Below are 26123 nucleotides of genomic sequence, written 5' to 3' on the forward strand. Positions count from 1 at the left end.
GGATGAAAGGAAAGAGGGAAGCAGGGCTCAAGCCAGTGCCTGCCTTTCCCTCCTCCCATGGCCATCCAGGAACCAACTGAAGCCCTCATCTCCTTGCCACTTCAAATGTCTTGAAGAGCAGCATTGATTATACACTCCTTTCCTTCCTCTAAAACCATCTCAAGCTCCCCTTAGTTGCTCATTCAAGACTCTCCACAATCTGGTCCAGTCTTGTCTCTCCATCTCCCACTGCCCACGGCAACCAGAGGGCTCTCTGTGCCTCAGCTGGCAGCATGTCCTTCAACCAGGATGCCTTCACCACTCCTACATCAGAAGCCTGCCTGGCCTTCAGAGGCTTTCTCCTCTACCAACTTGCTCCGTGTCCTGGAATAAGTCACTTTGCCTTCAATTTCCTCATCCCTAAGCCAAGAAAATGATACACAAAGTCTACTTAGACTTAGGTGTCTATTCCAGAACTGCAGAAGGTTTGAGGTTTTGCACTAATTGCAAGCAAACCCATGAGCCTGCCACAGTTTCCTGAATGCTAGAAGAAGACACAAGACTCCCAAGTCAGAGACCAAGGACATTATTGCTGGCACAGCACAGCAGGTAGTATGAGCTTCATTTTCATACCAGACTACAAACAAAGCTGCCTGACCTTTAGGGCAGACGTTATTTTACTGGACAGTAAACACATTTAGCTTGTGCTCCAGAAGAACACACTATCTCTATCTTCCAAGTCTGCTCACTGGACAAACTCCTTGAAAAAAGAGTCTGGAACCAAAGTCAACAGCACCTCTGCTCAGGAGATGTGCAGAAACAGCAGAAACCCACAGAGAATGTTATCAATCTCTACCCACTTTCCTTCAAGCTTGACAATTCAGTTGAATTCATCATCCTGCCCTCAAAATAGTTCCTCTTCACACTTATGTTTCTCTGGGTGAGAGCACTCACCCTCTCTTCAGCTCCTCTCATCCCTTCTCACCATCTCCACCTGCATGGACTGTTGTGACCTCTATCGTGAACTTTGGGTGTACGTTTATCACAGTCTTACTTTTCAACCCATCTTTCCCACACTGCTTTCCAAGAGCACAGTTGTGTATCTGCCTGTGATGAAAAGCTGCCTATGCCTTCCTCCTGCCTCCTGGCTTAAGTCTCAACTCCTTCCAGACACTACATTCCTTATTAAATAATGCATATCTTGAAACCAGGTCCTATCTATTTTTCCAGCATTAATTAATAGAAAAGGTCCATATAGTCAAAGCAATGGTTTTTCCAGTAGTCATGTGTGGATGCGAGAGTTGGACTAGAAAGAAGGCTGAGTGCCAAAGAATTGATGCTTTAAAGTTGTGGTGCTGGAGAAGAGTCTTAAGAGTCCCTTGGACAGCAAGGAAGTCAAACCAGTCCATCCTAAAGGAGATCAACCTTGAATATTCATTGGAAGGACTGATGCTGAAGCTGAAGTCCCAATACTTTGGCCACCTGATGTGAAGAGCTGACTCACTGGAAAAGACCCTGATGTTGGGAAAGATTGAAGGCAGAAGGAGAAGGGGGAGACAGGGGATAAGATGGTGGGATGGCATCATCAACTCAGTGGACATGAGATTGAGCACACTCCAGGAGACAGTGGAGGACAGAGAAGCCTGGTATGCTGCAGTCCTTGGGGCTGCAAAGAGGTGGGTACAACTTAGCGATTGAATGACAGCAACAAGAAATAAATATATGTAGAATAAACTGCCTAAGGAACTTCCTAGTCTTCCGGTCATTAGATTTAAAAGACAAAGATGGGATGCACTGCGAGAGTAGCGTTGACGTCTATACACTAGCAGGTGCAGAATGAAGAGCTGGTGGGAAGCTGCTCGTAACACAGGGAGCTCACTCAGTGCCCTGCAGTGATCTAGACGGGTAGGACCAGACGCAGTGGGAGGGAATTTCAAGAGGAAGGGGATACGTGTACACCTGGGGCTGATTCACGCTGTTGTACGGCAGAAACGAACACAACATTGTAAAGCAATTATACTCCAATTTGTTAAAAATAATAAAAAATAGACCCCCCAAATAAAAGACATTAAGTTTCCACTAAGCATGGGATAGGCTTGAGGGAAATAGCAAGCAGGAATAAGCCATTAAACAGTAGATTTTCCTTTTTTATAGATTTTTAATGGGTTTTTCTTAAAGGAGGGTGTGGAGATGTGGGTGTTTGTATTTGAGGATTGTAATCATTGATTTATTCATTAGCGACAGAAGACACTGTTCAATCAGAATCTGCCTCAAACACCCCAAGCGCAGGCCAGCTCCATGGAAGGATCAAGGGACCTGCGCTTGACATGCCTTTCTGGTAGCTGCTGGGGAGCAGAGAGGGCTGCTTGTCAGTACTCTGAGGCCCAAAGAGGTGAAACCCTACACTCAAAGGAAAGGCACCCCATAAATGGACCAAACATCGCACTCTCCATCTGACAGGTATGATTGTCCTTTTCGTGGTAATAAGACAGAACATTTTAATTCAGGTCTGGTTAAAAAAAAAAATCCAAGACATATGGAGTAAGGGAAAGGAGTTCCAAGGGCAGAAAAAGCCAGTCCTTTCTAAGCAATCTTCACCAGCTACAAGAAGGATGACCCCGTGACCCCTGTTGATCCGGTTACCCGGGGTCAGCACACACATCATTAAAGGGTCCATTTCTAATAATGGGCACTTTTCCCTAAAGTCCCAATATTCTTTTGCTATTCAAACACTGTGTTGTTCAGAATCCTCTGGGCTTCCTGGAATTTCTCTGAAATGTTTCCGATACCTCGGGAACCATTTGAAAACATTAGAATTTTAAATCACAGCTTTGGGAGCAAACGGCCTGGACCTGGACCCCCGCCCCGCCTTGCACCTCCGCTCCCTTCCCTCCCCTGCCCCGCCCTAGCCTTGTGCCACCTCAAACAGCTTGGCATGCCATCCCGAAGCAGGTTCTCACTCCCTCCCGTCAGGGGAAGGACCATCAGAGGAGCCATCCTCCTCTTCGCTTTTCACCCCACATCAAAGGCACAGAAAGAACTGCCTGGGTTGTTGAAGCAGGGCTGGGCTGGAGCTGCACTATAAAGGCTCATGAGAACCCACTCTGCATATATCTCTTCCCAAATCTGTGTTCAGTGACATCACCTTGGAAGCTTGAAATCAGCCACAGTAGGAGCATTTATTTACACCAAAGAAATCAGCAAACACGATGGACCAGACCTTGCCTCCACCCCACCCCCAGAGCCCCTGGTTGAACACGGACCAGCACACCACTGTTTATCTGACAAGTAGCTACAGCCTTTTTTCATTTCTGCTTCATCAGCACTGATAAAGAGAACTGGAACAGCCCCTCATTTCTGCTGGGCTGCAGTTACAGTAAAACCTTCATGAATTCCACCAAATTAAAGAGGCATGACCTCTCCTGTTGAGAGCTCAGGCCGCCTTCCTTTTATCAGGCTCTGTCCTCTAGAACCATCTCTCATTTCATCCATTAAGGCACTTCCTATGCCTTTCCCCTCCAAACGTGCAATAAAACAAACTGGTCTTTATTGCTGTCTCTCTCCAGGCCCCCTTGAAATTACATTTTCCAGTCTATAGCAATCTCCTCCGCCCCAAGGAAGCCTGGGAGAGGAGCGCCAGGTTTGATCAAGTTTCATTCTGTATTTTCATTTGCAGTCTTGCATGGACTCCCATTCAAGGACTACTTTGCTTTCCTTCTGCTACAAACCCTCAAGTTGTTGGAAAGGTTGGCCTCGGGCCCACCGGGAGGTTATACTGCTTGACAGATTCCCCATTTCTGCAGCGCCTTTTTGGTACTGGGAGGCACCCTCCTTTGTGCAAATCAAGGACACTGAACAAGCTTCAGTGTGTCCCTAAAGGTCAGGGTCTATTCCCAGGACCGTGCCAGGAGAATGTGGCTTCTTCCTCGCAGCAGAGAAGCACCAAGTCGTAAACAGACAGGAAACCGCGATGGGCACTAAGCTGATGATCACTAGTACCTTTAGCAACACCTTCTGGAAAGCCTGCATCCCATGACCCATGAATTCTCAGCCTGCTGGAAGAGCACTTTGATCTGTAACCAGGTCTTACCCGGAAGCTGAACATCTATTTTCCCTGTTGCAATGAATTGAAGCGATCCACACAGCTGTTGGGAAGCAAATGGTGCTCAGCCCTCTAGCAAGCCCTCTCCCCTCTCCCTCACTCATGTTGTCTGATTGCTACTAGGTATCAGCTCATAAGGGCTTCCCTGCTGGCTCAGTAGTAAAGAATCCACCCTGCAATGCAGGAGACAGGGATTCAAACCCTGGCTTGGGAAGATTCCCCTGGAGAAGGGAAGGGCTACCCACTCTAGTATTCTTGCATGGGAAATCCTGTGAGAAACTCCTGATAACCTAAAATCTTTCACAGCCTGTAGGAATGGAGATAAGTAAGGGGACTTTGGTCACTGTGACAGGCAGGTGGGATGAGAAAAGAGGATAGATGGAAGCAATGAAGCACAACCCCCACCTCAAGGCATGCCACTTAAGAAACCACCTTCTTCAGCTCCACAAGTGACCCATCCTCATGAAAGATGCCATGTGGTGAGATTTATTTAAATCCCAGGAGGCAGGGAATGGTGTGTGGGCTTCAGCTCATCAGAGACCAAGTTTCTTCATGTTTGGGGGTCAAAAGAGAACCCCCAGGATGGACTTCTTCAACACACTTTCCCAACCAGCAGGCTGAGGGTCAGGCCACATCCGATGGTGGGCAGAAGTAGTGGGAGCTGGAGTGGAGAGAGAGGGGTACCACGTATACACACATAAGCATGGAGACATGTGTGAGTGTGCAAGCAGACGTGTTCAGGGTCTGGGACAGGGAGCACATGTGATACGATGGAGACAGACAGAGCTGATGAGTGGATGAGGATGGTTAGAAGGTCACTCGCTTTTCCGTGAATTACTAGAAGTCTCATCTGCGTCAGCAACTGAACGAGGGTAGAAACCTCTAATATGGTGAAAGCCACAGAGAAATGATCCTAAGTCTCGCTGGAAACCAGCTTTTCAGTAAAACCTCATATACTCGTTTGTCTCTGAACAGTATCCAGCCCCATTTTTTCCATGCAAAGAATTTTCAAATCCATTTCCTTTTGCAAACGTGGTTTGAATGGGCGCATGGTGTAGATACCATGCTGGTGGCCATGCTTGCTGGGTGTGTGTGTGTGTGTGTGTGTTTAATCACGATGCTTGCCCTCTTTCTGTGCTAGAAACAACCTTTTACGGGCATAAATATACAAGCCAAGTCACAGCTTGGCAGCCCCGAGGAACAGCTTAGCACCATCATGTACCCACCCAGCTCAGTTCTGAACCACCAGGAAAAAAATAGCTCTTTACTTTCAGTCTTGGGCTTTGGGATGAAAGCAGGAATTTTCTGACCCACAGAACAACCTCAAAACCATACTGCCAAGTACACAGGGGCCAGAGCAGATTTAGAACCTTGATTGATCATCCTCAGTTGTTTAAAAAAAAAAAAAAAATTTAGAGGCCTGATGACCGAAAGAGCAATCCAGGCCCTAACTAGTCACTATTGCAAAACTATTTTAGAGAACTTAGATAACATAGAGTTCCAGTCTTTAACAGCTTTGTCCAGAACTGTGGAGATCTTCCATTCCTGATGGTCACATCTAGAGCTGAAAGGGACTTCAAAACTATGAAGATCACAGCAATTTCGTCTAGAGAGAATGAGGGGGCAACTATGGGTGGGGGAATCAAGGGTGGCCTCTGGGTGTGGGCGTGATTCTAAGTCTTGACCTGGGTGATATTGGCACCACTTACTCCAGTGTTTACTTTGTGGAAATTCACATGTTCTGGGTGCATTCCTGTATCTATGTTATCTTTCTTCTAATTTATTTTCCTTTGTTTTTCCGTAAGTTGTTTAGTCCCATCTCTTCACACTGAAGAATAACAAATTGAGGCCCACACAGCCAAGTTAAGGAGCAGGTGGGGAGTTAGAATGCGGCATCCTCATTACTAGGGTAGTTCTCCGACCACCATAATTTAGCACTTAATACATGGCTGGCCATGTCATATGGGTTCTTTGCACTTTTCTAAATGGATTAGAGACTATCACTAAGGACTGTGTCTTAAGCTTCATGTTGCACATAGGTACACACAGACACACACACACTGGGCTGAAATCATAGTAGATGCTAATAATTCTTCCTGATCTGTATACCAAGCTGAGCTTTCCCACTCGCTCTGGTTAACACAGAGGAGTAACCCCGCTCTGCCAAGCCCCCCAGGGCCTGCTCTTCCGGTTTCTCTCTTCTTGTTCTTCTGTCTAGTCTCCAGCCTTCAGCATCTGCAACGGCTCCTTTGATCTGGGGAACCTGTAGGCCCTGCTTTGTTCCCTCCCCACTGGTCCCGTGGCATCCTCGCTGCTCTGCATGAGAAACTGCTCACATTGGTCCAGCTCCCCCCACCCCTGGCCCAGCCAAGACCCACCCAGTTCCATGAGTGGGTGTGGAGGAGGGTAGAGGAGAAAGAGAAGGGATTCAGTTAAGTGATGGATCGATAATTAGAAACCGATCAGAACTCAGAAGCCAAGCTAAGCTGGACAGCTTCAAAGCTAGTTCAGTCAAATGTCCAAGATGCTGAAGCACTGGGAAAATCTTTTCAGGAAACACAACACAGATTGCTTAAGAAAGAAAGGGGGGAAAGGGGGGATGGAGCAGAAGTGAGGAGGAAGTGAGCACAGAGCATCACCATCCAGGAGGTGAGCGGGATGTACTGCTGGCTAAGGACCAGGGGGGCCACAGAGAACCAACGATCAGATGACGATCAGGATCCCTCCCCTCTAAAGCCTTCCCACTTTGACTTCATTCCCAACTAGTCTAAGGATCTTCTTAACCCAACAAAGAAAATAAACAGTGAACACCATAAGCAACCAAGAAAAAGTACATTCCTGGCTAGAGAAGAGATTTGCCTGATCTAGGGAAGTTCATGCCCCATAAAGGATGGATGTCTGGTGAGCCAAGACGTATTTGTGTAAAATGCAGGGAAAAGCTAGCTGCTATGATACTTGTGATTTTCCCATGTAAATATTCTCATATAAACCTCCTGATCAAATGTTTACATATTTGGGCTTTCTTCAGCCAGTGCCTGCCTATACTTAGAAAGGTCACCTCAGCTGCTAGGAGCTCTTAAACAGTATCTAAATGTTGGCCCTTACACACTGGTCTTTGTATGTATATTCAGCCTTTTAAAGTGGCTCTAGGCCCTTAAAGTCAGGTTAATAGAATCCAGGAATTCACACCTGACCTCCACCAAGCTGAAGACCAGGGGCAGTGAAATCCAGCAACCATGTTGACACTCCTGCTTTGCTACTTTTACTTTCTGTTTTCTTAGCAATGAAATCCACAGAACTTCCATTTCTGAACCTTTGCCCAGTTTGGGAAGCTGAGCCATCAAACTGAACTTTATCTTCTGAGGGTTAACAGGTTTGAATCCAAATATAGCAGTCCTATATACCTACCAAGATTTATTACCTATTTATGTCCACGTTTGCACTGACATAGTTTTAACAGCCTCTGTTTTACCAGAAACCATGCAGACCCAGATATTGTGGTTTTGACAACATTGAAACTGAAAAGAAATATGTTATTTCTCCAGTGCTGCTCTGGAATGAAGTGACCACATGTGAGTCTGTTTCTTATAAATTCAGAGGTTGCTAAGTGTAAGAGGAGGCTTGGCCAGCCCCTTCATTTACAAAAGAGGACGCGTGCTCAATGTCTCACCTTGTCACTGGCAAAAGGCAACCAAAATCTCTGTCCAGAGTCCCTCATGCCATGCAACCTTGCCCACTCCCCCAGCACATAAAATGCAGAGAAAGGCACTTCCAGAGGGTGTGTTGCACAGCAGTCATGCTCAAAGTTCTGCAGAGGCAGAGGAGGACCAGGGAGTTTGGCATCCAGCCATGTGCACACCCTGCTCTTCATGTGAGCACACAGCAATCACACAGAGAACATCAGCAGGTCCATCCAGAAGTTCCATCCCACATCCTGCAGGGAGCCCTGCCTACGCGACAACCCTGGTGTGGCATATTGATTCTCAACATCCATTGGTACCCAACACCCATTCTGCCTTCCTTAATTCCTACTTCAGTTGCAAAGGCTAGAAAGCTTAAAAACTACATTTCCCAGACTCCCCTGCAACTAGGATACATGATGTGATTTAGTCTCAGCCAATCAGATGCAAGCATGTATGATTGGGAAGATGGAAGTAGATGGAGGCAATACTTTGTTGACTCTCCCTACTGATACACTTGGCCTTGGAGCCCTTTGGCTACTCTGCAGCAGTGCTGGGGCTCTAGCTTCACAGGGGTCGGAAGCAGAGTATGGAGCGTCCACCTTGCCGGGGTGCATCATAGCAGATGCAGCCTGGTTCTGGGACTGGTGGACAGCGGTAGCCTCCTGCTTAGGGCAGCTTCTGGACTGCAGGAGCCAGTGGCTTCCTGTTCACAGAAGAACCCATATCTCCATGAAAGTCTGTTCTGTGCTGTCTATCTGGGACTTGTTCTTGAATAGTCAACCTGTAGTCCATTTCCTCAACCTTCTCAACACTTCTGTATGCCATTTAATACTTTGGGGAAAACAAAGCAAACACTAATGATATTCTCCATCCAAAGCAGGGAGCTAGACTTTAAGAAGTGAGCAGAGCTGGTCTATTGACCCTTTCCGGACATGCTAATGTTCAAATGAGATGTCAGACTGCCCAGTGCCTTACCGACAATTCAGATAGCAGCAGCAGAAGCAGCAGCGGGATGATGAGAGAACGCTAAACTTGGAACCTTGGTCACTCTCAGTTCTCTAGCTTCCTACTTTGGCGACCTTGACCCTCAGTCTTTAAAATCTTGTGCCTTCATTTATTTATTTGTGAAAGTTCAAAGTGCTGCCTAGCACACAGGTTGCTGTCAGATCAAATGAGAAGGCAGGACCTAGCACTGCTGTAGAGAGAGCACCCCAGCCAGCAGTCTGCTTGTGGCTGGAGTGGCAAAGCTCCATTTAACACACATCAGCAAAATGTGCGATACAGTGGTTGGCAGACTGAGAGGACGGTTCAAGCAGCGGGCACAGGCAGGGCAGAGACAAGGTGGGTATTTCTCTCTCCATCTCCCTTCCCTGTCAGGGTTTCCCCATCAGCACATTCTCCTGCTCCAGACTAGCTTAGAGCTTCAATCACACAGAGGAATGGGCTTTAACCCTTGCTCCAGTCCAAGGTAGCCAACTGCCTTGCTTTGCTGGGGACTGAGAGGAGCAGAGACATTACTTTACCAACAAAGGTCCTTTTAGTCAAAGCTATTGTTTTTCCAATAGTCACGTATGGGTGTGAGAATTGGACTATAAAGAAAGCTGAGTGCCGAAGAACTGATGCGTTTGAACTGTGGTGTTGGAGAAGACTCTTGAGAGTCCCTTGGACTGCAAGGAGATCAAACCAGTCCATCCTGAAGGAAATCAGTCCTGAATATTCATTGGAAGGACTGATGTTGAAGCCGAAACTCCAATACTTTGGCCACCTGATGCAAAGAGCTAACTCACTGGGAAAGACCCTGATACTGGGAAAGATTGAAGGCAGGAAGAGAAGAGGATGACAGAGGATGCGATGGTTGGATGGCATCATCGAGACGATGGACATGAGTTTGCGTAGGCTCTGGAAGTTGGTGATGGACAGGGAAGCCTGGCATGCTGTAGTCCATGGAGTCGCAGAGAGTCGGACACAACTGAGGGACTGAACTGAACTGACTGAGGGGTTTCTCAGGACATGGAACTGTTAGTTCTAAAACTGGGAAAGTCCTGGGCAGACTGGGACCAGCTGGTGACTCTTCTCCAATCTCACATCCAAAAGGAACAGGCTAACTGGCCCAGCTTGGGTCAGGGGCTACCCAATACCAACCGAGAGTGTCCAGCAGGGCAGGTCACACTGAAGATATTAGCCCCTGCAAAAGCCCTGTGAATTCAGGGGACAAGATGTCCCCAGATAATAAGGGAGGGGGAGACACCAGGCAGAGAACCCCATAAATGTCTGAGGTGGAGACTCAATGAAGGGTCCTGCATTCTTTCACACATTCAGCACCCATTATACCAGCCTCATTCATGAGTCTCTATGAGACAAAACTGAGCCTCCCCGGTGGCTCAGATGGTTAAGAATCTGCCTGCAATGCAGGAGACCCAGGTTCAATCCCTGGGTCAGAAAGATCCCATGGAGAAGGGAATGGCAACCCACTCCAGTATTCTTGCCTGGAGAATCCCATGGACAGAGGAGCCTGGCAGGCTACAGTTCATGAGTTGCAAGGAGTCAGATGTGACTAAGTGACTATCACTCACTCAAGGAACTCAATGGAATCTTGACTCCAGAAAAAAATGCAATGGATTCATATTTGAGATTTGGGTTTCAAGGTCAGAGCAAAGGTAAAAATCATGTAAGAGTCAAAATACTTCCCTACGTCTAAGCCCTGTCATCTCACTTAGCACAATGAGATGCTCCCTTCAGAGAGGAGGGCAGGAACTAGACCCAGCAGGGTCTCATGCCCACTGCAAAGTCACTTCGGGACACAGACTGACTGGATAAAAACTGGCAGGCAATCAAAATGGCTATTTCTCCTTTGTCCAAAAGAGACAGGCAACATAGTGGTTTCAGATGTTGGAAGGTTATGAAATGTACTTAAGAGATTAAGGCTCTTTGACCCAAGAGGGGCAAACAGAAGAGTTAAATGGCACTCAGCCTTCAGAAATAAAAATCATTTAGTTGGATGAAATGGAGCATTTATCCTCCACAAAATAAAGATTTTTTTTTTTTTGGTCTTCTCATAAAGAAGAATTTCCAGTGGCAATTTTGTATTATTCATCAGAACAAGTCACCCCAGCCAATAACCTATATAAACAGAGACAGTGAAAAAACCCATTTTGCCTGGTTGAAGGCACATCATTCATTCCTATCCAAACAGTCCCGCAGGCAGCAGCTCACACAGCAGATATTCACGGCAACAAAGAGGAAACTCAAATAGAGGAATGCAGATTTGAACAGAAAAGCATCACCAACCATTTTAATTGCTTTCTAGACGGCAGCTGGGGAATCAGGCAATTCCCCAAGCTATTTCAAACAGGGATGAGCTGCTGATTTTACAGAAACTTGTGAGGGCAATTTACACTTGGGATTGGCTTTTGCTCTTCAGGCCAATGTACCTGAACAGGTGGGAAGGAGGTGACAGTGGGTTCTTACCCATCCCCAGCTCTGATCTCCTGGCCTCATCAGAAACCTGTTATCCACTGAGACCACTGCTCCCTACAACCCCATGTCATAGGAATTCTGGTCATCTTCCACATTCAATGCAGCTTTCTCAGAAACCTCCTTGACCCTCTCCAGATTTCCAGACAAGCAACCTCAGATAAAATGGTTCCTTTCACCCTTCCTTCCTGTTCCCCTCCATAAACAGCCCACCTGGTCATCCCATCACTCTCCCTCTCCAATCTAACCCTACTGTAACCCTGGAAGAAGCTTCACTGGAGGGCACGGAAACATCCCTCCTACACTTCCTCACTAACATTCTTGACCTCTTAACTCCATCAACTTTATTCTCCACTCCCATTCAGTCATGCAGTGATCTTCTCTGCAGAATGCTCCACCTCTGAAACCACTCCTGAGATCCTGGCTTCCTTTCCCTTTAGCTTGCTCTTCCAATAACTCCCAATACCCCCATTTATTTGCTCCTTTATTGACTAACCACCCCTCGCACCTTTCTTCAGCTCTGTACTTCCCCCCACGTTCAACTTGGGTTCAATGATTGATTGAAACTTCCTTCTACTGACACTTAAATTCCCTGCCTGTTCTTCCAACTTCATTACCAGGTGAAACTTAAAACGCCAAATCATTTCAAGGTTGTCTTCCTAGCACGTGCACCCAGATGGCTAAGCCTCGTTGGCTTCAATGGGATATCCACCCCATTCATGGAGTGCCGCCATGAAGTCATGCTCACCAATGCTGCCTAGCCTTTCATTTTGCCTGGCCATCCAACTACATCTCCTTGACCGGTTCAGACTTCCCCTCCCCACAACAATTATTTCAAACTTGCATGCGGCTCAACTTGCTGCCTCTTCTCCTCCCTCCTCACTCTCAGCAGGTGACAGAGGAACAAGAAGCCTTAGTCAAAGGAGAATGTCCTCAACTTTCAGCAATCTCCAACTCTGTCTGTCCTATCCATCTTCCCTCCTCCCCCAAGAACTCGGTTCCAGCCTGTTCTCCACGCTATCAGCTCAGCTCCTCAGCCTGCACCCGTTCTGTATTCTCAAGCTCTCTTCCGCTAATGACTCTTCTTTCAACATTTGAGTTTCTCAAGTCTCTTATGTCTTAAAACAAACAAGCACTTCCCTCCACCCCTTGTCACTGCCAGTCACCACCACACTTGTAGCATGCATGCATGACCATGCTTCTTAAAGGTGAACTCATGCTCCCCAGACCTCTTCTTCAGATCACCTGAATCATAATTAACTTACACACACACACATATCAGAAAAGAAAGATGCTAGAAACCAAAAACTATGTTGTGTATGATTCCACTTATATGGAATTTCTGGAAAAAGGCAAAACTGTAGAAACAGAAAGATTAGTGGTTGCCTGGGGCCATAAGTGAGCAGTGATTGGGAATGTGCACAAGAAAACTTTTAGGAATGATGGAAATGTTCTAAACCTGAACTGTGGTGATAGCTGCAAAATTACCTAAATTTACAAAAGCTCATCCAACTGAATACTTAAAATGGTTGACTTCTGTGATGTAAATTATGTCTCAGTAAAGCTGTTTTTGTGCGTATAAATCCTTTTTTTACTCAGAAAGAAAAGGGAAAAGGAAACTCAGAAGTTCAGGTCTGGGAATTCCCTGGCAGTCCAGGGGTTAGGACTCAGTTGCTTTCACTGCTGAGGGTCAAGGTTTGATACCTGGTCAGGGAAGTAAGATCAGGCATGCCAAAAGAGAAAAAGGCTCAGGCCTGAGAGGACCAGACTGAAGCACAAACTGGGAGTTTACATGACAATCCTTTGAGTCCTGCCTTTCATACTGGGTAAAAGAGTCTCAAGTTGAGAGAAAGGGAGAGTCCTTAGATAGAGAAGGTAGCTTAGGTAATGGTGGGTTCCTAAGAGGGAACCCAAGTTCCCTACCCCAGCCCAAGATTTGAGTGTGGCAGGAAGATGAGAAAATCTAAGGATGACTTCTGGAAGCCTTGAGAGGAGTGACCTACGCCCCAGATTCTGAAGGAGCCACCAAGAATGTGGCCGAACTCCAGCCAAAGCATGACTGCACTTGTCTCAGCAAACAGCACCGCAGCCTTCAGAAAGTGGCTCTTACCTGCACGTGGTGCAAAAACAGCAGATGATTTCCACAGGACCTGAAGTGCCACGGAGAACATCAGACCTGGTAGGTCTCAGAGAGGTGAATGAGAATGACCCAGCAGCAGTCAACGCTGGTAACCACGGACAGTTCACAGGCACCAGCATGGAAGATGGCATAGGCAGGACTCCCCTGGCAGTCCAGCGGTTAAGACTCCGAGCTTCCAATGCAGGGGCCGTGGGTTTGATCCCTGGTCGGAGAACTAAGATTCCACATGCCATGTGGTGTGGCCAAAAAGACAAGACTTCATTTTAAAAAAAAAAAAAGATGGCTTGTAAGGGCCCACCCTCCATAGCCTCATAACTTTGGTACCTCATGAGCCCCTGGATTCTCAGACCCAACCCCAGGAAGAGAGGAGAGTCTTCTTGAATTGACAGACATTTGACTTCTCCCACCCTAAGGTTTAAGGTAGGTATCAAATAAAGAATTTAGCCAAGTAGGGGACTTCACCCTTTAGACCGAGATGGTTGGATTGCATCGCTGACTCAATGGACATGAGTTTGAGCAAGCTTGGGGAGATGGTGAAGGACAGGGAAGCCTGGCATGCTGCACTCCATGGGGTCACAAAGAGTCAGACACAACTGAGCAACTGAACAACAACCCTTTAGACCCTTGAGTTGATGAGTTGATGAACCACTACCTGGAAACTGTGGCATCACCCACAGGTTAGGCAAAGGGTAAAGGGGCTGAAAGGAGGCTAAATGTCCAGCCTTCCCACGTGAATCAAAGCCAACAACTTGATTTTTCCCAGAGTAACATGGAGAAGTATCATAGGAGCCTCTGAAAGCAACAAGGAGAGTCGAAGCTTAGCACTGAGGATTCCTCCTTTCCCCACCAAATCAGGCTTCATACTTACTGGATGTCAAAGCATGTGGATGGCCGGGAAAGACGCACATTATCTAGGAGAGATCACGCAGAGCCTGAGAAAGTGGAGATAGAACGGAAGCTGGCCTCTGAGGTCTGCCCTGGCCTCGGCTACAGTGGCGAGAGTCTCACCCCAAACCCGGGGCCCCCAGCTCTTACTCAACCCACAGTCAGTCCAAGAGTTGAGCTGCTTGCGCGGGGTGAGCAAAAAGCACCAGTCACAAATACAGCAGCCCAGCCAAGCTCAAATTAGTCCTGAGTCCTGAGCAGGTTGAACCTCGGGGTCTTGGTGCAGCAGAAAGAATCCAGGCTATTTAAAGCAGAGATCTGGGGCTCAGCACATCTGATCACTTGACTGTGATCAGGCAACTTCTTCTCCCAGCCTCAGTTACCTCTCTGGAAACTGCTGGGGATGATGGGGAGAGAGGCTCACAAGAACAGACATAGGTTATCAACACTGTTCCTTAGATTTCAAGTTTGGGGAGATTTGGAGGGTTTTTTCTTTCTTTGTTGTAGGGTTTTTGCTTTGTTTTGTCGACCTCGTTGCTTGGCTTGTGGGATCTCTGTTCCCTGACCAGGGATCAAACCTGTGCCCTTTTCAATGAAGCATGGATCTTAACCACTGGACCGCTGGGAAACTCCCTGGATTTCAAGTTCTGATTCCATTTCAGACACGGCAGCCCAGGCCTCGGCTGCTTCCACCCCACATATGAATAAGAATTCATCGTGTTCTCCCAGACACACCTCTCCAGCTGTGCCTGAGATTCATGTCAGTGCTCAGAGCTGTCCCCCGTGGCCACCACCCCCCACCCCAGGAAACTGCTCCCTCTTCCACCCTCCTCAGCCACCCAGGTGTTGGGGAAGCTGGTTTCTTTTCTTCTACCCATTTGTTGTCAAACAGTTATGCTGACAGGTCAAACACTAAAAATGTTACCTCTTTTTCAGAGAATACACTGATCAAAAAGTCTATTTCTCTCCTCTGAGAAAGACACCAGGGGTGGGACTCAAGCCCTCAAAATGGACCTTTAACCAAAACGATGAAAAATCGACCTGTACAGTCCCAGCAGATGAAAACAACTGCCCCAGCAAATAATTTTCTTTTTATAAGCATCAAGGCAACACAAATATATAGCCCAGGTCTTGGCAATTCATTAGCACTTTACCTGCAGAGACCAAAGCTCTGGGTCTGTCTCCCTGTGATCTGGAAAACCAATAAGGAACCAGTAGCTGAGCTACAAGTCTTCACTGGTGAGTGGAGGAGTATTAGTGGGTTTTATCACTGGTGAGCCCGAGCCCAGGACAATCCTGATTCAAACCACAGTCCCAATGTTGGAAAATACACTTTGGGCACTTCCTTTACTACCTTTTCTGGGTCTTTTTCCGTTTCAAAACTAACTTTCTTTTCTTTTCTTTTTTTCAGAAATCTGTACTATTATGCTTGGAATTTTTGCTCCAACTGTGGAAATGTGGTTTGGACTTTTTTTTTTTTCTTCTTCTAACTTTCAGATAGCAACCATAACAAAAATTCACACCAGCACAAGGCTCCTCTTTTGGCAAAACAATGTAATAATTCCAGCGGACTCAGTCCGCGAAAAGTCGCTATTGTGAAATGGTCTAACACCCACTTTATTAACATTATGGCTAATTTCTTTGGAAGGGAGTTTAAAGACGCCAAGACTTCGATTCTGGGGTTAATTGGTCTGTTTGCCACTGTTTGTCAGAACTGTCTTTAAAGAACATCTTCAAAGACTGCCCTGATATTGGCCCCTGTCTTGTCTGAAATGTCTTTATCAATGCCAAAAATGCAGTGAGTGAAAGGGCTTTTTACTTAATTATTTCTGAAAACCAAAAAAGGAATTCCATGTAGACAGATAATGAGAATTGACACAGTGAAATTAAAATGTGTGTTCAGGCAAAGAAGCCAGAGGAGCTGAACTTCTAACTAGAGCCAGAACATGGGGAGTCTGTCCTGCCAGCCCACAGCTTCAGAGCGAGCCCTGGGAGCTTCATTTTGTCTCTTGGAACAGAGTCCATTTAAAAGCCCATGCTGATTGGTTGCACAGGTTGCTTAGCAACCCGCAGGCCAATAGTATTTGGTTTTAAAATGCCAACATCTGTAGAGCACTCCAAGTACAATTTTTTTTTTTTTTCAAAGAGCTTGGGAATGGGCTATTTTGTTTATTTTTTTTCCCCCAACCAGGAATCAACTCCACGCCCCTGCATTGAAAGTGCAGACTCTTAACCACTGGACTGCTAAGAAAGTCCCCCAAATACAATTTTTAATTCGTATACTTATGTCTGGAAACAGGGAAGAAGATGTATCTTTAAAAAAATAAAACAACATGTATTTCTTTACACAATTCTCCACCTCCTCCCACCCCATGCACCCTTCTAGCCACTTTCTGACTTATGTTGCTGCTGTCCACAACTACATGTCCCCATTCCTATTTCCGGTTTCTTTTTTGGGTAGAGGTGAATAGAAAGGAGGGATGAAGTGGTTCGATTCTTCAGGTATCCATACGAAAAGTAGAAAAGTATGTACTTTATTTTAAGCATAATTAAAATACGTCAGAAGAGTATTAAAAATACTAACAGAAGAGAAAAACTGTTTGGTCTCCATTTTGCCGAAAATTGGAGTTACTGTGGATCCAACTTTCCTTCCAAGCCAAAGAAGAATCAGGCTCTGTCTCTTGACAACTATCCCAGGATAGGGTGTTTGGTCTACAGGAAGACACTATTGGCTACACCTCAGCACTACTTCTCTGTCCCCCAAATCACTGAACAACCCCAAAATGAAAGCAGAGAAACAAACCAACAGAGAAACTCAGACACCCAATGCCCAATAATGAGTTAACTTGGTGATCTCTAAACATCCATCACATTTTTTTAAGCTGTTATTTTTTAACTTATTTATTTTAAATGGAGGCTAATTACTTTACCGTATTGTAGTGGTTTTTGCCATACATTGACATGAATCAGCCATGGGTGTGCATGTATTCCCCGTCCTGAACCCCTCTTCATCTTCCCTCCCCATCCCATCCCTCAGGGTCATCCCAGTGAACCAGCCCTGAGCACCCTGACTCATGCATCGAACCTGGACTGGCGATCTATTTCACATATGATAATATACATGTTTCAATGCTATTCTTTCAAATCATCCCACCCTTGCCTTCTCCCACAGAGTCCAAAAGTCGGTTCTATACATCTGTGTCTCTTTTGCTGTCTCGCATACAGGGTCATCATCACCATCTTTCTAAATTCCATATATATGCATTACTATACTGTACTGGTGTTTTTCTTTCTGGCTTGCTTCACTCTGTATAATAGGCTCCAGTTTCATCCACCTCATTAGAACTGATTCAAATGCATTCTTTTTAATAGCTAAGTAATATTCCATTCTAACTGGTTTTTAAAAAGGCAGAGGAACCAGAGGTCAAATTGCCAACATCTGCTGAATCATTGAAAAAGCAAGAGAGTTCCAGAAAAACATCTACTTCTGCTTTATTGACTATGCCAAAGCCTTTGACTGTGTGGATCGCAATAAACTGTGGAAAATTCTTCAAGAGATGGGAATACCAGGCCACCTGACCTGCCTCTTGAGAAACCTGTATGCAGGTCAAGAAGCAACAGTTAGAACTGTTATGGAACAACAGACTGGTTCCAAATAGGAAAAGGAGTATGTCAAGGCTGTATATTGTCACCCTGTTTATTTAACTTATATGCACAGTATCATGAGAAATGCTGGGCTGGAAGAAGCACAAGCTGGAATTAAGACTGCCGGGAGAAATACCAATAACCTCAGATATGCAGATGACACCACCCTTATGGCAGAAAGTGAAGAAGAACTAAAGAGCCTCTTGATGAAAGTGAAAGAGGAGAATGAAAAAGTTGGCTTAAAGCTCAACATTCAGAAAACTAAGATCATGGCATCCAGTTCCTTCATGGCAAATAGATGGGTAAACAGTGGAAATAGTGGCTGACTTTATTTTGGGGGGCTCCAAAATCACTGCAGATGATGACTGCAGCCATGAAATTAAAAGACACTTGCTCCTTGAAAGGAAAGTTATGACCAACTTAGATGGCATATTAAAAAGCAGAGACATTACTTTGTCAACAAAGGTCCGTCTGGTCAAGGCTATGGTTTTTCCAGTGGTCATGTATGGATGTGAGAGTTGGACTATAAAGAAAACTAAGCAACGACAAATTGATGCTTTTGAACTGTGGTGTTGGAGAAGACTCTTGAGAGTCCCTTGGACTGCAAGGAGATCCAACCAGTCCATTCTAAAGGAGACCAGTCCTGGGTGTTCATTGGAAGGACTGATGTTGAAGCTGAAACGCCAGTACTTTGGCCACCTGATGGGAAGAGCTGATTCATTTGAAAAGACCCTGATGCTGGGAAAGATTGAGGGCAGGAGGAGAAAGGGATGACAGAGGATGAGATGGTTGGATGGCATCATTGACTCAATGGACATGGGTTTGGGTAAACTCCGGGAGTTGGTGATGGACAGGGAGGCCTGGCATGCTGCAGTCCATGGGGTTGCAAAGAGTCGGACATGACTGAGTGACTGAACTGAACTGAACTGAATATTCCATTGTGTATATGTACCACAGCTTTATTATCCATTCATCTGCCAATGGACATCTAGATTGCTTCCATGCCCTGGCTATCGTAAACAGTGCTGTGATGAATATTGGGGTACACATGTCTCTTTCAATTCTGGTTTCCTCAGAGTGTATGCCCAGCAGTGGGATTGCTGGGTCATATGGCAGTTCTATTTCTGGTTTTTTAAGGAATCTCACACTGTTCTCCATAGTGGCTGTACTAGTTTGCATTCCCACCAACAGTGTAAGAGGGTTCCCTTTTCTCTGCACCCTCTCCAGCATTTATTGTTTGTAGACTTTTTGACAGCAGCCATTCTGACTGGCGTGAAATGGTACCTCATTGTGGTTTTAATTTGCATTTCTCTGATAATGAGTGATGAACATCCATCACATTTTCAGTATCCTGGCCTGCCTGGTCTCTGTTTTTGGCCTCGTCAAACCTTGGCAATTGCACCTTCCCATTCTTGCCACTGTCTAAATTCCCAGGTATCAATATATTTTCATGTTGTTTGGGTAACGATGCAACAGAAACCCCCTCAGGGAAATCACATTTGAAGAGAATAAGGGCAACTCCAGAACAACACCTTTCTTTGAAAAATTCCAAATGGCATTGCAAACTGATGCTATCATTCAAGTGGCCTCTGTTTGAGTGAATACATTAGCCTTCACTCCTTCCAATATGGAAAGGTCAGATTACCTGCTGGAAAGCAAGAGAGAAAGAGAGAGAAGTCACTCAGTCGTGTCCGACTCTTTGCGACCCCGTGGACTGTAGCCTACCAGGCTCCTCTGTCCGTGAGATTCTCCAGGCAAGAATACTGGAGTGGGTTGCCATTTCCTTCTCCAGGGGATCTTCCCGACCCAGGGATCAAACCCGGGTCTCCTGCATTGGAGTCAGACGCTTTAACCTCTGAGCCACCAGGGAAGCAAAGGAAGCCCTAAATAATTTGATGCAAGAAAAAATAGCTGAGAGAAACTAAGTATGGCAGGGAGCTTCAGATCTCCTTTTAGGGTAGTGTCCCCTTAAACAGACAATTTTTGATGAGCTTTAACCAGGAGATCCTCTGGCAGAAAAAGAAAAGGGCTTGGTACTTTGATAAAACAAAACACACAAATACATTCCCCTCACCTTTCAGCATAACCCTCAACCCGTTGTTAGATTTTGGCCATTGGTTTTGCCCAGAGATCTGATTACTGTTATCTCTGCTTGCATAACTACAAATGTTATCATTACTGCTCAACTGATATGGCTCTGTTTTACAAACACAAAGGAAGACTGTATGTACACTTGCCCTCTCACCAGAAGGGCTGGTTTAAAAGAAAGAGAAGAAAAGGGAAAGAGCAAGGCTGGGAACCAAGGGGAGTAGGCCGGCTGAATGAGCCTTTCAGAAAGAATTATGTGATAGGTTTTGTGTGTGTGCTTTTTTAAAATGCTGCTGCCAAAGCTCAGAATTGAAAAGTATTCAATGGGCATCATGTCAGAAACACAATGATTTATTTTGCTGGTTCATTTTCAAACATGAGCATTCTCCTTATTCCCTGAAATGGGTTTGGGGCCCAAATATTCAAAATGTGAGGAACAGAAGTTGTGCAGAGAGCCGGGTCTGATTCAAGATAAACAAGGATTCAGTTATAAATATGACAGTAGCGTATCCCTGGCCTCCAAAGAGCCTTGTCTGGTTGCCCAGACTGCAGACTTTTCCTCCATCCAAAACTGCACGGAGGTAGAACTGAGGTTCCCTCTGGCCAGCCCTCCCCAGCACAGAAGGCATAGTCTATAAGCCTGCCCCGCTGCCCCGTTGCCTATGGTGTCCAAGGGAAGCCTAGTTACACGCATAGCAGACTTGGGTCTCAATTCCGAAAGTCAGGAGTGCAAGAAGCGAGACTGCTTTATTTTCCTAGTGCCATCCTACAGAACTGAAGTCTTGTCACCATTAATTTCCACTCTTCCTTTGCGATTGCAAGGAAGTTCCCAGAGGCTCACTCAGGCCTGGGTATGAGAGGCAAGCCACAGAGCAAAGAAGGCCTAGTCCCCAAAGGGCCATATCTCCAGCCCATAGTTTCTAGCAGGACTGCTCTGGCTGGCCCTCTGTCCAGGCCACTGTTGGCCACACTGGGATAGGAAAGCCCAAGGCAAACACAGCTCTGCTTCAGGTCCTCTTTTGTTTGGCTCCTTCTAGAAACGTGTGCCTGAAAAATTTTAACAGAGTATTTTTTAAATTGAGATCTAATTTACAGACCATAAAATCTACCCTATTAAATGGGGTTCATTTCTGGCTTGAAGGACTTTGTGCAATCTTTAGCTTCCCTGATGGTTCACATGGTAAAGAATCTGCCTGCAACACAGGAGACCTGGGTTCAATGCCTGGGTTGGGAAGATCACCGGGAGAAGGAAATGACTACCCAATCCAGTATTCTTGCCTGGAGAATTCCATGGACAGAGGAGCCTGGCAGGCTACAGTCTGTGGGGTTTCAAAGAGTGGGACATGACTGAGCAACTAACACTTTCATTTTCATGCTTTCAAGTGTACAATCCAGTGGTTTTTCATATATTTGCAAAGTTCTGTTGTAGCATAAAAGTGGGGCACAAGAAGATGGCCGTGTCCTAGGTCTCAGGTGAGTCCCTGGGATGGCCACATGTGGGTTCTTAGCTTCATACAGGAAAGGATTGAAGGGCAAGCCAAAGTAAAGTGAAAGAAGATTTATTCAGGGAGACACACTCCATAGTGGACCATCTCATCAGGCAGGAGGTCCAAGATATTGGGGTGGTTTTTATTGACTGGGTAATTTCATAGGCTAATGAGTAGGAGGATTTTTCCAGCTCTTTGGGGGAAAGGTCAGGGATTACCAGGAATTGCATCACTGCCCACTGTTTGGCCGTTTATGGCCAGTCTTGAAACTGTCATGGCACCTGCGGGTATGTCATTTAGCATAGGCTAATGCATTACAATCAGCATATAATGAGGCTCAAGGTCTAGGGGGAGACAATTGTCTGCCATCTTTGATCGAGTTGGTTCTAACCAGTTTATGTCGTGTTCTCAATGGCTGTATAATCCTTTCAAAGCTTGTGCCCTGACCCCATTCCTGTCTCAGTTCTGCAGCCATTTTTGTTGTTCGTTTGTTGTCTAGTCCTAAGTCATGTTCGACTCTTTGCGACCCCATGGACTATAGCACACCAGGATCCTTTGTCCATGGGATTTCCTAGGCAAGAATACTGGAGTAGTTTGCCATTTCCTTCTCCAGGGGATCTTCCTAACCCAGGGATTGAACCCACTTCAAATGAGGTCTCTTTCGCCACCTGTATTGGCAGGCAGATTCTTTATCATTGCACCACCTGGGAAGCCATTTTGCAACCATAGCCATTATCTAATTCCAGAATATTTCATCACCTCCAAAAGAAACACCAGCCAAACCTAATTTCGAATTCTGTCTTCTAAAGAGGATCTCAAATTGTTTAAGCCTCAAGCCCCATAAAAATTAAATCCACCCCTGGATTCGGAGACCTTTTGCAAAGCAACCATTTCCAGAACCAGAACCACTTAGTGAGTGGAGGCACAGATCCCCTGTAACTCAAATCCCTGGGGTTTCTGGTTTTGCCACCCCTTCCCCCAGGGGACTGGGAAGCTGGAGTCTCTTCTGAAGGACCCACCAGAATCTAATCTCTCCTCCTTTCTTGTTATCTCTCTCCAGTTCTGAGAACTACAGGCTTTATCTCTTAATCCATGTCTTCTTTTTAAAAAATTTAAAAGGCAAGAATTTACCTCTTTTTCTCTGAATTGTGTCTCCTTTCCCTGAGGCTGGGAAGAAAAAGCAGTAGTTGCCTCTTCAAAGGTTACCATATCACAGAAAATAAGGTTTCCAAAGCCCTAGTCAATTCATCCAATGACTGCCCTGATACCCAAGAAACAACATAGCTCTAGGCTTTCAGAAGCTAAAAAGTCACTTGGGCACTTCTCAAATAGAGGAATGCTGAGGGTGATGCCAAGTGACACCACAGAAGAGATCCTCTTAGAGACTGATGCAACCCCCCCACCAAATAAAAAGGTAGCTTTATTATCCATATTTAAAAAAAGAAAAGAAAAGAAAAACCAACAGAAGGCACCAGAAACTGTATCCACTCTCGTGTGGACCAAGCCTTAATTAGGGAGTCAAGGCCCTTAGACCTGGTCTAACAAGAAACCATTCCTTTGGGATTATGAATTCCCTTTCACTCTCTGAACCTCTCTTTACCCCCTACAAATACCAAGCTTTGGTGCTAACCCATCTGTGAGGTCTTGTCTCCCTTCAGAGCTACACTTGATTTGTGCTATTATTTAATTTCATCTCATTAAAAAGATTGAAAAATGGATGGTGGCACAAAAGTGCCCTGAACATCCCCCTCCCCACAGAGTGGCCAGAAACTTAAGGGTCACCACTTGCTCCCCTGGAAGAAAACAGGACAAATGATGGATCCAGTCCAGGTGGAGGAATCCAAGGTCAACCTCCTCTCTGTGGGCGACCTGAGTTTGGAGCCATCACAAAGTGCCCAGAAGATGATGACTGACAATATCGATGGCAGCAGCTCTCCTGTGTTCACTACTTGCAAGGCCTTGTGCTGAGCAATTTCCATACAAGGCTTTGTTTACTTCTCATCACCATTCCAAGATGGTGTCATGCATTTGTGTTCAGTTACTCAGTCCTGTCTAGACCCTTGCAAACTTCATGGACCATAGCCCACCAGTTTCCTCTATTCATGGAATTCTCCAGGCAAGAATACTGGACTGGATTGCCATTTTGTCCTCCAGGGGATCTTCCCAACTCATAGATAAAACCCATGTCTCATGCATCTCCTGCATGCAGGCAGATTTTTTTTTTTTACCACTGAGGCACTGGGGAAGCCCTCTTAATCCCATTTTGCAGACAAGGAAATAACACAGCAGAGAGGTTACAAATCTGAGCAAGTTTGCACATCTAAGCATTGAGAGAACAGCAAGGTTATTTTGTCTTGTTCTTTAGTTCAGTTCAGTTCAGTCACTTAATCCTGTCAGACTTTTTGCAACCCCATGAACTGCAGCACGCCAGGCCTCCCTGTCCATAACCAACTCCCGTTCACCCAAACTCATGTCCATCAAGTCGGTGATACCACCAACCATCTCATCCTCTGTCGTCCCCTTCTCCTCCTGCCCTCAGTCCCTCCCATCATCAGGGTCTTTTCCAATGAGTCAACACTTCACATGAGGTGGCCAAAGTATTGGAGTTTCAGCTTTAGCATCAGTCCTTCTAATGAACACCCAGGACTGATCTCCTTTAGAATGGACTGATTGGATCTCCCTGCAGTCCAAGGGACTCTCAAGAGTCTTCTCCAACACCACAGTTCAGAAGCATCAATTCTTCAGTGCTCAGCTTTCTTCACAGTCCAACTCTCACATCCATACATGACTACTTGAAAAACCATAGCCTTGACTAGACGGACCTTTGTTGGCAAAGTAATGTCTCTGCGTTTGGATATGCTATCTAGGTTGGTCATAACTTTCCTTCCAAGGAGTAAGCGTCTTTTAATTTCATGGCTGCAATCACCATCTGCAGTGATTTTGGAGCCCAAAAACCACTTGTCTTGTTCTTAAGCACTACTAAATGCTTCCTCAAACAGGCAAAGTCAAGAATGGGCCAACCTCTGGTTCCAGTACACAGAAACGCCCTTCCTAGTCTGGCCCAAACACAGCAGGTTTGGGGCCTGTCTCAGGTCAGGACTGAACTTTCACTGCTTTATCTGCTGTAGGGAACTGAGGATATCTGACCTCAGAAACAACTACCTCCATTATGTAGAGGAAAAAAACAATAATCCCTACCTCACATCATATAACCAAACAAATTCCTGCTGTACCATATATTAGGTCATATATTGAAATCATAAAAATACGATTAAGAAAACATAAAGCAATATTATAATATTGGAATGGAAAAAGGCTACTCTAAGTAGCCACTTAACCAAAATATCTTAAAAAGAAAGAATAAAGCCCATTGTAGAGAAGAAAAACAGCATCATTAATACAGCTGAAAAGCAGATGACACATTTATTACAGAGGCTTCATTTGCTTTATGAATGTCTCCTACAAAACAAAACAAACGCCAATAATCCAATGGAAAGTATAAGCAAAAGTTAAGAAAAGTTCATGGCAAAGAAATTATGAAAGGCTCTTAAATACATTAAAAGTGCAAAACCTTGCTCATAATAAGAACATTCCAAATTAAAACTACCCTTCTGGCTGGCAGAGATCTACAGGGATCAGCAAGAATGTATGGAAACACATCCTCGCTCAGTGTTGGAAGGCACAGGCATCCACTCCGCCTCCAGGGAGAGCAATTGGCCAATCAATCTTTGATCCTACAATCCCATTTTTAGGAACATGGCCTACAAGTATGCCAAATGTGTAGGAAGTGGTTATATACCAGAATATTTATGATGTTATTGTTTCTAGTAGTAAAAGATTGGAAGTAACTCAAATATCTAAGTAGAAAACTGGTTAAATAAACTATGGAACAGATTGCTATGCAGATATTTAAAAGGATCCAAAAGAATAAAATTGGATCTTTTGCTTTGTTGTTGTTGCTCAATGGCTAAGCCATGTCCAGCTGTTTGCGACCCCATGGACTGCAGCACATCAGGCTCCTCTGTCCTTCACTGTCTCTTGGAGTTTGCTCAATTCATATTCATTGAATTTGGTGTTGTCATTGAAGTTGGTGTTGCTATCTAACCACCTCATTGTCTGCTGGCCTCTTCTCCTTTGGCCTTCAGTCTTTCGCAGCATCAGGGTCTTTTCCAATGAGCTGGCTTTTCACATGAGGTGGCCAAAGTATTGGAGCTTTAGCTTCAGTATCACTCCTTCCAATGAATATTCAGAATTGATCTCCTTTAGGACTGACTGATTTGATCTCCTTGCAGTGCAAGGGACTGTCAAAACTCTCCTCTATCCTTACCTCTATCCTTACCTCACACTATATACAAAAATGATCTCCACATGGATCAAAGAACTAAATATAAGAGCTAAAATAATTAAACTCTTTTTAAAAAATTGGACTAAAATTTCATGATCTTGGATTTGGAAAGGGATCCTTAAATATGACACCAAAAGCACAAGTAACAAAAGAAGAAAATAGATAAATTGGACTTCACTAAAACCAAAGCTTTGTGTATCGGAAGATACTATCAAGAATGTAAAAAGACAGCCCACAGAAGAGGAAAAAATATTTGCAAATCATATATCTGAAGAGAGTTCAGTATGAAGAAAAT

Source organism: Capricornis sumatraensis, chromosome 23 (assembly GCF_032405125.1).
Source record: "Capricornis sumatraensis isolate serow.1 chromosome 23, serow.2, whole genome shotgun sequence".
Classification (NCBI taxonomy): domain Eukaryota; kingdom Metazoa; phylum Chordata; class Mammalia; order Artiodactyla; family Bovidae; genus Capricornis; species Capricornis sumatraensis.